An 11013-nucleotide genomic window follows, 5' to 3' on the forward strand; every position below is an offset into this window, starting at 1 on the left:
ATGTTCTCTGTTTAGTGAGTCCACCAGGTCAGAGGCAGTAGGGAGGACCAGGGATGTTCTCTGTTTAGTGAGTCTGTCAGATCAGAGGCAGTAGGGGTGACCAGGGATATTCTCTGTTTAGTGAGTCCACCAGGTCAGAGGCAGTAGGGAGGACCAGGGATGTTCTCTGTTTAGTGAGTCCACCAGGTCAGAGGCAGTAGGGAGGACCAGGGATGTTCTCTGTTTAGTGAGTCCACCAGGTCAGAGGCAGTAGGGATGACCAGGGATGTTCTCTGTTTAGTGAGTCCACCAGATCAGAGGCAGGGGGATGACCAGGGATGTTCTCTGTTTAGTGAGTCCTCCAGATCAGAGGCAGTAGGGAGGACCAGGGATGTTCTCTGTTTAGTGAGTCCTCCAGATCAGAGGCAGTAGGGATGACCAGGGATGTTCTCTGTTTAGTGAGTCCACCAGGTCAGAGGCAGTAGGGATGACCAGGGATGTTCTCTGTTTAGTGAGTCCTCCAGATCAGAGGCAGTAGGGATGACCAGGGATGTTCTCTGTTTAGTGAGTCCTCCAGATCAGAGGCAGTAGGGATGACCAGGGATGTTCTCTTGGTAAGTGTGTGAATTAGACCATTTTCCTGTCCTGTTGTAATGCCACAAGTACATTTTGGGTGTCAGGGAAAATGTATGGAGTAAAAAGTACATTATTTTCTTTAGTAATGTAGTGAAGTAAAAGTTGTAAAAAAATATAGTTAAAGTAAAGATACCCCCCAAAAAACAACTTTAGTACTTTTAAGGATTTTTACACCACTGAGCATAACCTACGGACAACAAACACAATTGCGTTTATCGATGGCAATTTGAACTCAGAGACACCGTGACGAGATCCATCACCTCATGTTTCACACTGATAACGCACAGCCCCATGTCACAAGGATCTGGACAGAATTCCCGGAAGCTGAAAACGTCCCAGTTCTTCCGTGGCCCGCGTACTCACCAGACATGTCACCCATCGAGCATGTTTGGGATGCTCTGGATCGACGTGTACCACAGTTCTGTTCCATTTCATACAGATTAGGGGTCTCATGAATTTATTTAAATTGACTGGATTTCCTCATATGAACTGTGTATGAACGGTGTGGCTGGTAGCCTAGTGGTTAGTGTGCGTTGGGTCACTAACCGAAAGGTTGCTGGGTCGAATCCCGAGCGGACAAGTACCCTGAACAAGGCAGTTAAACCCACTGTTCCCCGTTAGGCCATCATTTTAAATAAGACTTTGTTCTTATTAACTGACTAGTTAAATAAATGGTTCAATTGAAAAAAAAAGTTTTAAAATCTTTTGTAAGTTTATACTACATGTAACCGGTATGAAAAGGCTAGCTAGTTAGCGGGTGGCGCTAAACAGCGTTTCAAAATCAGTGACGTCACTCGCTCCGAGACCTTGAAGTAGTTGTCGCTCCGCCCCTTTGCTCTGCCGCCCGCGGCCATGGTTGGTTGGTTGGTTGCGAGGAGGAGAGAGGACCGGAAAACTAAAACTAGTTACAGGTTTCAGAGCGAGTGACGTCACCGATTGAAAACGCTATTAGCGCCCCGCTAACTAGCTAGCCATTTCATACCTGTTACACGCAGGCTTCCATTCACATTCATCACATTCATTCAAGTCAGTAAAAGTCTACTCTTGATTTGATTGAGTGATGTTTTGCAGTGCTACCAGCAGAGGGCAGTGTGACAAAAAACAATCAGGTTTGGCAGAAGAACTCTAGACGGTCATATCTGTATCTGTGGTAATAACATGGTAGAATGTAACCAATAATGTTTATATTATTTATTCATATTTATGTCATGTAAAGTCTCCATACACTTCATGTAAGTATTCAGCCCATATAATGTGATTTTTCTGGTAAAAGTGGATTTATATTTTATTTCAGGATTTGATTGAGTGATGTTTTGCAGTGCTACCAGCAGGGGGCAGTGTGACAACAACAATCAGGTTTGGCAGAAGGACTCTAGACGTTTCTTATCTGTATCTGTGGTAATAACATGGTAGAATTTAACCCATAATGATTTGGAAAAGTTTTTTTTAAACAGACTAATTATACATTTATAGCACGATGTACATTAATGAAAATATAAGTTTAAGGAAAGAGAAAAAGCATTTTAATACAAATGGTTTATTATTATACATTATTGATCAATCCCTGGGTAGGAGAGAGACGGGGAGGGAGAAACCAGGGGGGAAGAGAGACGGGGAGGGAGGGAGACGGGGGGAGAGAGGGAGACGGGGGGAGAAACCAGGGGGAGGGAGGGAGACGGGGAGGGAGGGAGACGGGGGAGAGAGGGAGACGGGGGAGAAACCAGGGGGAGGGAGGGAGACGGGGAGGGAGGGAGACGGGGGGAGGGAGAGACGGGGAGAGAGAAACCGGGGGAGGGAGGGAGACGGGGGAGAGAGAGAGAGACGGGGAGGGAGGGAGACGGGGGGAGAGAGGGAGACAGGGGGAGAGAGGAGGGAGACAGGGGGAGAGAGGAGGGAGACAGGGGGAGAGAGGAGGGAGACGGGGAGGGAGGGAGACGGGGGGAGGGAGGGAGACGGGGGGAGAGAGAGAGACGGGGAGGGAGGGAGACGGGGGGGAGAAACCAGGGGGAGGGAGGGAGACGGGGGGGAGAAACCAGGGGGAGGGAGGGAGACGGGGGGAGAGAGGGAGACAGGGGGAGAGAGGAGGGAGACAGGGGGAGAGAGGAGGGAGACGGGGAGGGAGGGAGACGGGGGGAGAGAGAGAGACGGGGAGGGAGGGAGACGGGGGGAGAGAGGGAGACGGGGGGAGAAACCAGGGGGAGGGAGGGAGGGAGACGGGGGGAGGGAGAGACGGGGAGAGAGAAACCGGGGTGGGAGAGAGGGAGATGGGGGGAGAGAGGAGGGAGACGGGGGAGAGAGAAACCGGGGGGAGGGAGGGAGACGGGGGGAGAGAGAGAGACGGGGAGGGAGGGAGACGGGGGAGAAACCAGGGGGAGGGAGGGAGACGGGGGGAGAGAGGGAGACAGGGGGAGAGAGGAGGGAGACGGGGGGAGAGAGGGAGACAGGGGAGAGAGGAGGGAGACAGGGGAGAGAGGAGGGAGACAGGGGGAGAGAGGAGGGAGACGGGGAGAGAGAAACCGGGGGGAGGGAGGGAGACGGGGGGAGAGAGAGAGACGGGGAGGGAGGGAGACGGGGGGAGAAACCAGGGGGAGGGAGGGAGACGGGGGGGAGAGAGGGAGACAGGGGGAGAGAGGAGGGAGACGGGGGAGAGAGAGGGAGACAGGGGGAGAGAGGAGGGAGACAGGGGGAGAGAGGAGGGAGACAGGGGAGAGAGGAGGGAGACGGGGAGAGAGAAACCGGGGTGGGAGAGAGGGAGATGGGGGAGAGAGGAGGGAGACGGGGGAGAGAAACCGGAGTGGGAGAGAGGGAGACAGGGGGAGAGAGACCGGTGAGGTGGGGGGGACAGGGAGAAGGGGAAGGGAAAACAGAGGACGGTGAAAGGCAGATTCTATGTAGATTGGGGGAAGAGAAAGGGAGGATTGGGTGGAAGGCATTCAGGCATCCTGTCAAATCAGTTGAGGACAGGGTGGAAGGCTTGGGGGCGTCCTCAGGTGAATTGAGACAGGTGAGAGAGAGGAGAGGAGACAGACGGGTGTGTGTTTATTTGTGAGTGTTGACCAGCTCCTCCAGTTTGGCCTGATTGGACCCTGAGAACTCCTCCACCTGGAACACAACAACCAATCAAATACATTTATCAATCAATCACCTAACCAATCAATCAATCAATCACCTAACCAATCAATGAATCAACCACCTAACCAATCAATCAACCACCTAACCAATCAATGAATCAACCACCTAACCAATCAATCAACCACCTAACCAATCAATGAATCAACCACCTAACCAATCAATCAATCAACCACCTAACCAATCAATGAATCAACCACCTAACCAATCAATGAATCAACCGATTGTTGATTAGAGTCAGCGATGCACGAAGTAAACAAACAGTATGGGAATATGGGTGTGTTTCCACAACAAACGAAGAGATGTGAAGCGCCAGGAAACTTCTCTGCCGTTTCCTGTCCCGTAGCTCAACCTCATATCTCCGAGTCTCAGTTTAAATAGAGCTTCTTACAGCAGAATGTGTCACAAAGTGGTTTAAAATTAGGAACTGCTGACTGCCTCTTTAAGACTACCAGCAGACTCCTCCTACCTTCTAGTTAAAATTAGGAACTGTCTCTTTAAGACTACCAGCAGACTCCTCCTACCTTCTAGTTAAAATGAGGAACTGTCTCTTTAAGACCACCAGCAGACTCCTCCTACCTTCTAGTTAAAATGAGGAACTGTCTCTTTAAGACTACCAGCAGACTCCTCCTACCTTCTAGTTAAAATTAGGAACTGTCTCTTTAAGACTACCAGCAGACTCCTCCTACCTTCTAGTTAAAATTAGGAACTGTGTCTTTAAGACTACCAGCAGACTCCTCCTACCTTCTAGTTAAAATGAGGAACTGTCTCTTTAAGACTACCAGCAGACTCCTCCTACCTTAATACCAGCAGACTCCTAACTTCCAGTTAAAATTAGGAACTGTCTCTTTAAGACTACCAGCAGACTCCTCCTACCTTCCAGTTTAAATTAGGATCTGTCTCTTTAAGACTACCAGCAGACTCCTACCTTCCAGTTAAAATTAGGAACTGTCTCTTTAAGACTACCAGCAGACTCCTCCTACCTTCCAGTTAAAATGAGGAACTGTCTCTTTAAGACTACCAGCAGACTCCTACCTTCCAGTTAAAATTAGGAACTGTCTCTTTAAGACTACCAGCAGACTCCTCCTACCTTAATACCAGCAGACTCCTAACTTCCAGTTAAAATGAGGAACTGTCTCTTTAAGACTACCAGCAGACTCCTCCTACCTTAATACCAGCAGACTCCTAACTTCCAGTTAAAATTAGGAACTGTCTCTTTAAGACTACCAGCAGACTCCTCCTACCTTCCAGTTTAAATTAGGATCTGTCTCTTTAAGACTACCAGCAGACTCCTACCTTCCAGTTTAAATTAGGAACTGTCTCTTTAAGACTACCAGCAGACTCCTCCTACCTTCCAGTTTAAATTAGGAACTGTCTCTTTAAGACTACCAGCAGACTCCTCCTACCTTCCAGTTTAAATTAGGAACTGTCTCTTTAAGACTACCAGCAGACTCCTCCTACCTTCTTCTGGTTCTTGTAGAAGTGGAATGTTGGCATACACTTGATGTCACAGAAACTGGCCACATCCTGGAGAAAGGGAGGAGGGGGAGGCTGAGAGGAGGGGAGACAGAGAGGGAGGAGGGGGGAGAGGGCAGAGGAGGAGGGGGAGACAGAGAGGAGGAGGGAGACAGGGAGGAGGGGGGGAGACAGAGGGAGGAGAGGGAGACAGAGAGGGAGGAGGGAGACAGAGGGAGGAGGGAGAGACAGAGGGAGGAGGGGAACGGAGAGGGGAGGAGGGGAGGAGGAGGGAGACAGAGAGGAGGAGGGAGAGAGACAGAGAGGAGACAGAGAGGAGGACAGAGAGACAGAGGGAGGGCAGAGGCAGAGAGGGAGGCAGAGAGACAGAGGAGGGGAGACAGAGGGAAGAGGAGACAGAGGGAGGAGGGGAGACAGAGGGAGGAACAGAGGAGAGAGAAAAGAGGGAGGAGGGAGACAGAAGGGGGGGAGGGAAGGGGGAGACAAGGGGAGGACAGAGAGACAGAGGGAGGATGGGGGAGAGAGGGAGACAGAAAGGAAGGGCAGAGAGACAGAGGCAGAGCAGACAGGGAAGAGGGAGACAGGACAAGGACAGAGAGGGAGGTGTTGAAACAGGTGTGGGCAGATGGCTGATCCCAGATCTGTTAATACTGTTGCTGAATGGGAAGGGACAGTGATAGCAGATGGCTGAGGAGAGATCTGTTAATAATGTTGCTATATGGACCAAAGGCAGAGATTAGAGAGGCAGATGGACTGATCCCCAGTTGGTTACATCAGACCAGTGTTGCTGGATAAGGCTGTGTGGGCAGATGGCTGATCCCAGATCTGTTAATACTGTTGCTGTATGGATAAAGGCTGTGATCATGGGCAGATGGCTGATCCCAGATCTGTTAATAATGTTGCTGTATGGATAAAGGCTGTGATTAGGGCAGATGGCTGATCCCAGATCTGTTAATAATGTTTGCTGTATGGATAAAGGCTGTGATCATGGGCAGATGGCTGATCCCAGATCTGTTGCTCAATGTTCCACGTACCTGGAAGACCAGGCTGTGATCATGGGCAGATGGCTGATCCCAGATCTGTTAACAGAGAGAGAGACAGATGGATAAAGGCTGTGACAGAGGGCAGAGAGAGATCCCAGATCTGTTAACAGAGAGTTGCTGTATGGATAAAGGCTGTGAGAGAGAGAGAGATGGCTGAGACAGTCTGAGACAGAGAGAGACAGAGAGAGAGAGAGAGAGAGAGAGACACGAGAGACAGAGAGAGACAGAGACAGAGACAGAGAGAGAGAGAGAGAGAGAGTCAACCTTCAGGAAGACCACACAGATAGACAGACAGAGAGACCCAGGAGACAGCAGACAGAGAGACAGACAGAGAGACAGACAGACAGAGGGAGAGAGACAGACAACAGAGATAGAGAGAGACAGAGACAGAGAGACAGACAGAGAGAGAGAGACAGACAGAGAGAGGCAGAGAGAGAGACAGGACAGAGACAGACAGACAGAGAGAGACAGAGACACAGGGGATGAGGAGAGAGGAAGACCGGAGGAGAGGATGAAGAGAAAGAGATTCAGAAGAGAGACAGAGGTCAGATAATTTTAACTCCACATCCCGTTTCAAAGGCGGACCAACGCAGTAGAAAGTGCAGTAAGTGTCTCCTATTTAAATACAAGGTGGATTAGAAGGTCACCTTGAAGAGACAGAGATGGAGACAGAGGAGACACCACAGATCTCCCTGAGACAGACAGACAGACAGACAGAGACACAGACACGCACGCACGCTGCCCTTGCGCACACCAGACAGAGAGACAGACACACGTCAAAACCATAACTAGAGCACCATTACCTTTATTGCCAACAGACAGAGGTGTGTTTTGTGTGATCACAGTTATAGAGGGTCTACTGGTTCTGTTATGAGACTGGTTCTGCTAGAGACACTGGAGACAGAGGAGTCTACTGGTTCTGTTATAGAGGTCTACTGGTTCTGTTATAGAGGTCTACTGGTTCTGTTATAGGGTCTACTGGTTCTGTTACAGAGTCTACTGGTTCTGACAGAGGTCTACTGGTTCTGTTAGACAGACTACTGGACAGACAGACAGTTCTGTTACAGAGGTCTACTGGTTCACAGAGGATGGGATGAGGACTGGTTCTGTTATAGAGGGACTGGTTCTGAAGACCGGAGGGGTCTAGTTCTGAAGAGAAAAGAGGATTCAGAGAAGAAGAGGGAAATGAGGTCAGATAATTTATAGACTAGAGGGTCTACTGGTTCTTCAAAGCGGACCAACTACCCAGTAGAAAGTGCAGTAAGTGTCTACTGGTTCTATTTAAATACAAGGTGGATTAGAAGGTCACCTTGAAGAAAGGAGCGATGCTCTGACAGGGGCCGCACCACGTGGCTGTGAAGTCCACTGGTTCACCACCAGTTTATCTCCTGCCTCCTCCAGGGCCTTGTCGAAGGCCTCCTGGGAAACACACACACACACGCACACACCACACGCACCGCACGCACGCACGCACACACACACACACACACACACAGGTCACTGTCAAAACCATAACACACACACACTACACACAGTGGTCACACACACAGGGTCTACTGGTTCTAGTTACAGGGTCTACACTGCTATACAGGTCTACACACACACAGGGTCACTGGATTTCACAGATGTTCTGTTATAGAGGGTCTACTGGTTCTGTTATAGAGGGTCTACTGGTTCTGTTATAGAGGGTCTACTGGTTCTGTTATAGAGGGTCTACTGGTTCTGTTATAGAGGGTCTACTGGTTCTGTTATAGAGGGTCTACTGGTTCTGTTATAGCAGGTCTACTGGTTCTGTTATAGAGGGTCTACTGGTTCTGTTATAGAGGGTCTACTGGTTCTGTTATAGAGGGTCTACTGGTTCTGTTATAGGGGGTCTACTGGTTCTGTTATAGAGGGTCTACTGGTTCTGTTATAGAGGGTCTACTGGTTCTGTTATAGGTCTACTGGTTCTGTTATAGAGGGTCTACTGGTTCTGTTATAGAGGGTCTACTGGTTCTGTTATAGAGGGTCTACTGGTTCTGTTATAGAGGGTCTACTGGTTCTGTTATACTGGTTCTGTTAGAGGGTCTACTGGTTCTGTTATAGAGGGTCTACTGGTTCTGTTATAGAGGGTCTACTGGTTCTGTTATAGAGGTCTACTGGTTCTGTTATAGAGGGTCTACTGGTTCTGTTATAGAGGGTCTACTGGTTCTGCTATAGAGGGTCTACTGGTTCTGCTATAGAGGGTCTACTGGTTCTGTTATAGAGGGTCTACTGGTTCTGTTATAGAGGGTCTACTGGTTCTGTTATAGAGGGTCTACTGGTTCTGTTATAGAGGTCTACTGGTTCTGTTATAACGGGTCTACTGGTTCTGTTATAGAGGGTCTATTGGTTCTGTTATAGGGCTGGTTTATAGGGTCTACTGGTTCTGTTATAGAGGGTCTATTGGTTCTGTTATAGAGGGTCTACTGGTTCTGTTATAGTGGGTCTACTGGTTCTGTTATAGAGGTCTACTGGTTCTGTTAGGTCTAGTTATAGGGTCTACTGGTTCTGTTATAGAGGGTCTACTGGTTCTGTTATAGAGGGTCTAGGTCTACTGGTTCTGTTATAGAGGGTCTACTGGTTCTGTTATAGAGTCTACTGGTTCTCTATAGGGGTCTACTGGTTCTGTTATAGCAGGTCTACTGGTTCTGTTATAGAGGGTCTACTGGTTCTGTTATAGAGGGTCTACTGGTTCTGTTATAGAGGGTCTACTGGTTCTGTTATAGAGGGTCTACTGGTTCTGTTATAGAGGGTCTACTGGTTCTGTTATAGAGGGTCTACTGGTTCTGTTATAGCGGGTCTACTGGTTCTGTTATACAGGGTCTACTGGTTCTGTCTAGCGGGTCTACTGGTTCTGTTATAGAGGGTCTACTGGTTCTGTTATAGAGGGTCTACTGGTTCTGTTATAGAGGGTCTACTGGTTCTGTTATAGAGGTCTACTGGTTCTGTTATAGAGGGTCTACTGGTTCTGTTATAGAGGGTCTACTGGTTCTGTTATAGAGGGTCTACTGGTTCTGTTATAGTGGTCTACTGGTTCTGTTATAGAGGGTCTACTGGTTCTGTTATAGGGTCTACTGGTTCTGCAGGGTCTACTGGTTCTGCTATAGAGGGTCTACTGGTTCTGTTATAGTGGGTCTACTGGTTCTGTTATAAGCGGGTCTACTGGTTCTGTTATAGAGGGTCTACAGGTTCTGTTATAGCGGGTATACAGGTTCTGTTATAGAGGGTCTACTGGTTCTGTTATAGAGGGTCTACTGGTTCTGTTATAGAGGGTCTACTGGTTCTGTTATAGAGGGTCTACTGGTTCTGTTATAGAGGGTCTACTGGTTCTGTTATAGTGGGTCTACTGGTTCTGTTATAGAGGGTCTGTTATAGCGGGTCTACTGGTTCTGTTATACAGGGTCTACTGGTTCTGTTATAGCGGGTCTGTTATAGAGGGTCTACTGGTTCTGTTATAGGGGGTCTGTTATAGAGGGTCTACTGGTTCTGTTATAGAGGGTCTACTGGTTCTGTTATAGAGGGTCTACTGGTTCTGTTATAGAGGTCTACTGGTTTCTGTTATAGAGGTCTACTGGTTCTGTTATAGAGGGTCTGTTATAGCAGGTCTACTGGTTCTGCTATAGAGGGTCTACTGGTTCTGTTATAGAGGGTCTACTGGTTCTGTTATAGAGGGTCTACTGGTTCTGTTATAGGGTCTATTGGTTCTGTTATAGAGGGTCTACTGGTTCTGTTATAGAGGGTCTACTGGTTCTGTTATAGAGGGTCTACTGGTTCTGTTATAGCGGGTCTACTGGTTCTGTTATAGAGGGTCTACAGGTTCTGTTATAGTGGGTCTACTGGTTCTGTTATAGCGGGTCTGTTATAGCGGGTCTACTGGTTCTGTTATAGAGGGTCTACTGGTTCTGTTATAGAGGGTCTACTGGTTCTGTTATAGCGGGTCTACTGGTTCTGTTATACAGGGTCTACTGGATCTGTTATAGCGGGTCTGTTATAGAGGGTCTACTGGTTCTGTTATAGAGGTCTACTGGTTCTGTTCTAGCGGGTCTACTGGTTCTGTTATAGAGGGTCTACTGGTTCTGTAGCGGGTCTAGTTCTGTTATAGGGTCTACTGGTTCTGTTATCCCGGATCTACTGGTTTGTTATAGCGGGTCTGTTATCGTGGGTCTACTGGTTCTGTTATAGGGTCTACTGGTTCTGTTATATCTACCGGATCTACTGGTTCTGTTATAGAGGGTCTACTGGTTCTGTTATCCTGGTTCGGGTCTACTGGTTCTGTTATAGTGGGGTTCTGTTATCCCGGTCATCTACTGGTTCTGTTATAGCGGGTCTGTTATCCCGGATCTGTTATAGCCTTTTTAATCCAAGATAACTATTAGCTACTATAAATACACACAGACACTTAATACGAGTCAACATCCATCCTGGTTCTTATACTAGGTAGAAGGAGAGAGTCAGCATGTTAACAGTCATGTCTCTGGTTCTTATACTAGGTAGGAGAGAGTCAACACGTTAACAGTCATGTCTCCTGGTTCTTATACTAGGTAGGGGAGAGAGTCAACATGTTAACAGTCATGTCTCTGGTTCTTATACTAGGAGAGAGTCAACATGTTAACAGTCATGTCTCTGGTTCTTATACTGGTAGAGTCAACATGTTAACAGTCATGTCTCTGGTTCTTATACTAGGTAGAGTCAACATGTTAACAGTCATGTCTCTGGTTCTTATACTAGG

At 48.2% G+C, this 11013-nt stretch overlaps 1 long non-coding RNA gene and 1 pseudogene across 1 annotated transcript; one reads left to right on the forward strand and one right to left on the reverse strand.

Annotated features, from left to right (window-relative positions):
• Positions 1-3420: 3420 nt before the first annotated feature.
• LOC127922450 (thioredoxin-like) lies at positions 3421-7688 on the reverse strand (annotated as a pseudogene).
• Positions 7689-8409: 721 nt separating this feature from the next.
• On the forward strand, positions 8410-9788 carry LOC127922449 (uncharacterized). The gene is made up of 3 exons (XR_008111394.1): positions 8410-8557; positions 8922-9021; positions 9496-9788. It is a non-coding gene; the product is annotated as an uncharacterized LOC127922449 (long non-coding RNA).
• Positions 9789-11013: the final 1225 nt, after the last annotated feature.

The sequence above is a fragment of the Oncorhynchus keta genome, unplaced genomic scaffold (genome assembly GCF_023373465.1).
Source record: "Oncorhynchus keta strain PuntledgeMale-10-30-2019 unplaced genomic scaffold, Oket_V2 Un_contig_25732_pilon_pilon, whole genome shotgun sequence".
In the NCBI taxonomy this organism is placed as follows: domain Eukaryota; kingdom Metazoa; phylum Chordata; class Actinopteri; order Salmoniformes; family Salmonidae; genus Oncorhynchus; species Oncorhynchus keta.